The sequence below is a fragment of the Jaculus jaculus genome, chromosome 6, assembly GCF_020740685.1.
Source record: "Jaculus jaculus isolate mJacJac1 chromosome 6, mJacJac1.mat.Y.cur, whole genome shotgun sequence".
Lineage (NCBI taxonomy): Eukaryota > Metazoa > Chordata > Mammalia > Rodentia > Dipodidae > Jaculus > Jaculus jaculus.
Genome location: NC_059107.1, coordinates 41,990,261 through 41,996,260, shown reverse-complemented (window position 1 = coordinate 41,996,260; position 6,000 = coordinate 41,990,261). Strand labels below are relative to the sequence as shown.

Sequence of the window (6,000 nt, the reverse complement as noted above, 5' to 3'; positions counted from 1 at the left end):
ATACTGGCTTCAATAGCATCATCATGGAAAAATTTTCTTCACCAGGTCTGTCAATAACATAGCCCATCATTTTAAATGATGTAACTTAGTAACCGGTTTATAGTACAAAAAAATGTGTTTTAAATAGAAGCATAGTCTCTACTTTGCTATATAAACCACATTTGGTGTTGTAACCAAGTTACCTAACAGATAATGACTATGTTCCTTTTTAAAATCAGGAAACACATTTGGGGCATGAAGAGTCAGAATGAATGTTAGTTTGAAAAAAAAAAAATCTATTGCCTCTTCTAACAATACAAACACCTTCCAATATGCTTGTTCTAAAGCTGGTCTCCATCTGAGAAACTGTTTCAATAAGGCAGGTCTCAGGAGAAGCAACTGTGGCAGCCCAGCCTCACACTTCTGCTTTCCTGGGGGTTTATGTTATGACTCGTATCACTGTGGGTAGGGTACTTATACTCCTGTAGACAGTAATAAATTGAAGCATCTTCAGACTCCAAGCTGCTGATGGTAAGGGAATACTCTGCTCCAGATCCACTGCCACTGAACCTGGATGGGATCCCCGATTGTAAAGTGGATGTAGAGGAGATCAGGAGTTTGGGTCTTTCATCTGGTTTCTGCTGATACCAGTTTAAATCATTGTCAATATCCTCACTGGCCTTGCAGCTAATGGTGACTCTTTCTCCAAGAGATGCAGACAAGGAGGGTGGCTGTGTCATCTGGATATCACATCTAGCACCTGAGATTGGAAACATAATTAAATAACTACATAATAAACCATGATGAAAGAGAGCCTCACTAAAGAGCTAGGTAGCACTGACTAGTGTGGTACTCAAATTCTCACTGAGTCCTTGCTTACCTGGGAGCCAGAGCAGCAGAAGCCCCAAGAGCTGAGTGGGCACCCTCATGTCTATGTTGAGTCCTGACTGGGACTGACACCAACACGGGGTGTGATCAGCCTATTAAGAAACCCCAGGACAGAGGGCTGTGCTCTGGACACATGCAAATTTGTCGGGACTGAGCAGGGCTGGGCACAGCTGCAGAGCTCACTCTTCTCAATAACTCAGTGTCAGCCCGTTTTCCCCAGGTGTCCCGGGCCAGGCCAGGGCAGCACATATTCACCTCCAGAAAATGTAGTTCTTCCGTAAATACAAGTCGTGATGGAAGACATTTTGAAGACAGTTTTCAAAAGTACATAAAAAACTTTTTGGACTTATTTATTTAATACTTATGTTGAAGAAACAGAGGAATACATAATGTTTTAAGGAAAAGTAGAGCAGGGAAGTTTAAAATCATTTATTTATACATGGAATTCTGGTTGGAAAAAATAACAGTGTTCTCAGTTCAAAATATTTTTACTTTATTTTTTTTTTCATTTCCTTAAATAAAAAAAGCATTTTTCTTCAGTTTCTTATATTTTCTTAAATTATAACCTTAGCCATGGTAGTTTCTATGCATTGTGGAGAAGCACAATATAGTTCCACAATTAATACAATTTCTCCTTAAGTTTCACTCATAGTTCTACCACCACTTGAAGATACAGATTCCTTATTATTCACAGATGAAATATCTTTAACCTTTCCCTCAGTGTGGAGTCTCCCATAGGTCAGCTGTCCTCTGCTATTTGTTATTTCCAAAACTTTTAATCATATTGTGCTGAATAGTTATAGCAGCCATGCTTACTTCAGCAAAATGCATTTATACTCCATACATGTTCATTCTATGAACAATCAATTGCACTTTTTGTGTGCATACATTTGTGTGCTGATACATATGTTGGGGGACACATACATGCACATACCATACTTGTTGTAGAGGCCCATGTTTAATGTTGAATACTTTCTTTAATGACTGTGCACAGTATTTATTTTTATGTTTTTATTTATGAGAGATTGAGAAATAGGGAGGAAGAAAGAAAGGAAGAAACTGAATGGAGATATGTACCAGGAGCTCATCAACTGCAGATGTATGCACCACTTTATGCACCTGAGTTTATGTGAGTATTGTAGAATTGCACCTGGACTTGCACCCTTTTCAAGCAATTCCTTTAAAAGATAAAAGATCTCTCCAGCCTTTTACATTATTTCATAAGGGAGGAATTCTCGCTAAACCTAGAGCTCAACAGTTTGTCAAAGCTGGGTGGACAGAAAGTTCCAGGGATCCTCTCATTTCTGTCTCCTCAACATTTGTATTACAGGCACAAATCACCTTTCTAGCATTCAGATGCAAGTGGGGCTTAGAATCTGGGTCCTTGTGGTAGTGTGGCAAATACTTTCTGACAAATCCATCTCCCACAAAACCAATAATGACACTTTCATACTTTATTGGTTTACTGTTCAGCACTGATTTTAGATATCATCCTGACCTAGATAGCAACCTTACTCTCTGCGCATATCCAGATATCGAGTTTCTGTCTCCCAACAATTTAGTGCAGATGCAATTGGAAAATTTTTGTATCTCCACAAAACTTCAATGACTATTTGTTTAACGGCTCACAGTTACATCATTCCTTGGGCACTCAGCCTTACTTGATATCATAACTATAAAGAGATTTGTCTGCAGTGTCTGTACAACCCTGGAATACTGTGGTTCTGACAGTTGCATGATGGTAGGAGGCCAGGCAGTGGTGTGCAGCATAAGCTTACTGTTGCTGATATTTTAGGGTCCGGCATTTCACTAATATTTCCTAGTAAACAGCTATCTGTGAGCTGGCTGATTTAAGAATCAGTATCTTTCCCCCACTCCCACATATTGGGAGTACTACACTCCATTTTATAGCTCAACTCAGTTAGTACTGGCATTTCAGCTTTTCTCCACCATATTTCAGCTGACATCTACCTGCCTTATCTATACCAATTGGTGCTTTCTGTAGGCAGTGGTTCCTGCTCACATACCATTTTACAAGGCCATATGTGACCGCCCTTCAGAAGACTAAGAGTTTTAAGAGCAAAAGGACAATAGATGTCTCAACATTTTCACTTTACCAAAATAACACAGAGCCATTTCCCCATTTGCCCGTATGTGTGAGATACAGTCAACTTCAGCAGTGACTGGTTTACTTTTTATTTTTTAAAATTTTTTATTTATTTATTTGAGAGCGACAGACACAGAGAGAAAGAAGATAGAGGGAGAGAATGGGCGCGCCAGGGCCTCCAGCCACTGCAAACGAACTCCAGACACGTGTGCCCCCTTGTGCATCTGGCTAACGTGGGACCTGGGGAATCGAGCCTCGAACCGGGGTCCATAGGCTTCACGGGCAAGCGCTTAACTGCTAAGCCATCTCTCCAGCCCAGTCACTGGTTTATTAAGTGGCCATTACTGCCTAGCTTCTCTGCCTGTCTCCTCTTTTCTCCCCTGCCAAGGATTCCTACACTTCATAAATGTGATAACTTCACCAAAATACTTGTTGTTGTATCAATCTAACACAACAAGCAAATATTTACTTTTTTAATATTTAAAGTCTTACCATATCTCTATTTTTGATGACTATGAATATGAAGAAAATTCTGAACCATTTTACCAGGGTCTTTTAGATTGGATTGAACAGCAAATTCTTTGTCACCTATCTGCCCAATGTGGTAGATGCAGGGCAAAAAGATAGTGGGAATAGAATACATTATGTACATGTATACCATTGTCAAGAAAAAGAGGAAAATGACACTTAGTGACACCAATAGTAGAAATTTTGGAGCATCAGAGGAAAGCCACATACTCAGTGTCAAATTCCTTTGTCTGAGACTTTTGTAGTTATTATTAGAAAGCACTTCTAATCCAGTGGCCTTAACTAACATTAATTATTTCTTTATAGTTATATATGTAACAAATATCTATTATATATATAAAGAACTTTTGAAGTGAAGTAATAAAGTAAACAACCTAATCAAAAGGATGGGTCAAGAAACTAAAGAAGGAGTTCTTAAAAGAAGATTTAAGTGGCAACAAATACTAACAGGGGAACAGGAAAAGAGGAAGCCTTATTCATTCTCAATGGAAGTGTAACTGGAGCAAATCACTGTAGAGATTTCTGAAAATGCTAAAATACATGTAAAATATGACCTGGGTATACCACTTTAGAGAAGATACCCTACAGACCCACGTCATAGATACTTACTCATCTATAGTTACTGCTGCTTTATTCACAACTACTAGGAAATGGACTCAGCCCACATGTCCATCAACCAATAATTGGATAATGAAAATATGATAGATGTAGCATGAAATTTTAGTCAAAAAGAAAGGAAAATGAAATTGTGAAATTCAGTTAAAATTATTTCATGCAGACATATGTGTGTGTACATGTGGGGGTGTATCTGTGTGTGTGTGTGTGTGTGTGTGTGTGTGTGTGTGTGTGTGTGTGTTGAAACCTATTTCTGCAACACATGCATTCATAGCATACCATAGATTTGCTATAAACAATACATTATGATACTTTGTGATTTTTTGCTGTTTGCATTTTCATTTCTGTTAAGAAATTTCCCAACATCCCTTTGATTATTTCTCTGAAACCACTTAAAACTTTGTGAAATTGTGCCTCTTATTTGTGAAATTTTGAGGTTTCCATCTCTTAATTGTGAACAATTTCTCAGGGGATACTTATAGTGCTTGCTGTTTTCTACCATTTATTTTGTATTTTTAAATATATTTTATTTGTTCATTTTTGAGCTGATATTTCTCCCCATGCATTCAAGTAACTGTTTTCTTTCACTCTCAAGGTGGTTGGAGAACTTTCCCACATTACTCATAAGGCATATCTTCACATAAATTTCTTCTCATTGTCTTCATAAAGGAAATGGTTTTATTTTACCTTAAAATTTGAAAAATAGTATGGATTAAAACAGAATTCAAGTTTGATTTGTTTCTTCCACCCATTCAAATCTCACCCAGCTTTCTGCTAGCTTGCATCATTTATAATGAAAACTTATTCAATGGATTGATTTCTCTGTGTACAGAGAAATTTATCTGTTAGGGAGTGCTTCTTTTCAATTGTGTATACATGTATGTGCAAGCCAGAGGTCAACATTGGTGTCTTCCTCAATCATTTTCCACCCTGTTTTGTGAGACGGGGTCTTTTACTTATCCAGAAGCTCACATATAAAGTGGTATTACAGTCTATTTGCCATTTAACCATTGTTTCATTTTTAATTCTTTTAATCCATGTGTGTGTACTATGTGCATACTTATGCCCATATGTGTGGAGGTGGGTGGGCACACACATGAGTGAAAGTCTACACTGAGGCCTGGGATTAATATTTAAAGTCTTCTTCAATTGCTCTCCCCCTAATTTACTGAGTCAGGAACACTCAATGATCCCAGAATTTGATGATTCAGCTAGTCTAGCTAGCAACTTTGGCCTGGGAGTTTACTTATCTTTACATTAAGGGCACTGGAATTCAAAAGTATATACCTAGGTGCTTGGAATTTACATGGGAGGCAGAGAATTAAACAAAGGTTCTCATACATGGACAATAAGCACTGTTATCAACTGAGCTATCTCCCAGGTTCTTTCTGTGAATGCTTAGTTCTAGTTTACAGACTGGAACTTTGGTCGCTATTGATCATCTTCATTGCTGAGTAGGAGCCTAAGATTTGTTCAGATTTGCATAAACACTAGCTCAGAAGCCTCTGCTACTTTACCTCATTTTGTTGGTGGATATAGATATATGAAAATACAGACATGTTTTACCATCCTGAGCATTATTGGAATCTGTTTTCTGCGCTTCTCATGTTGAATGAATATGCATAATTAAGCTTTGTTGTTTCTGTAAATCCATAGTTAGTATTCTGAATATTCTATTTCTGGCCCGGCACAATTAGTTCCAATCTACACCCCCTCTAGGAAGTATGGAAAGAGAGAGACAGACAGGGAGAGAGTGAGCATTTCACAGTCTGTAGCCACTGCAAAAGAATGCCAGACAAATACACCACCTTGTGCATCTGGTCCAGGGGAATTGAACCTAGGTGTTGAGGCTACAAAGGCAAGTGCCTCAAGCACTAAGCCAT

General features: G+C 38.2%; 1 pseudogene; it reads right to left on the bottom strand.

The window, feature by feature from the left end:
• Window positions 1-394: 394 nt before the first annotated feature.
• LOC123461467 lies at window positions 395-911 on the bottom strand (annotated as a pseudogene).
• Between the last annotated feature and the right edge of the window lie 5,089 nt (window positions 912-6,000).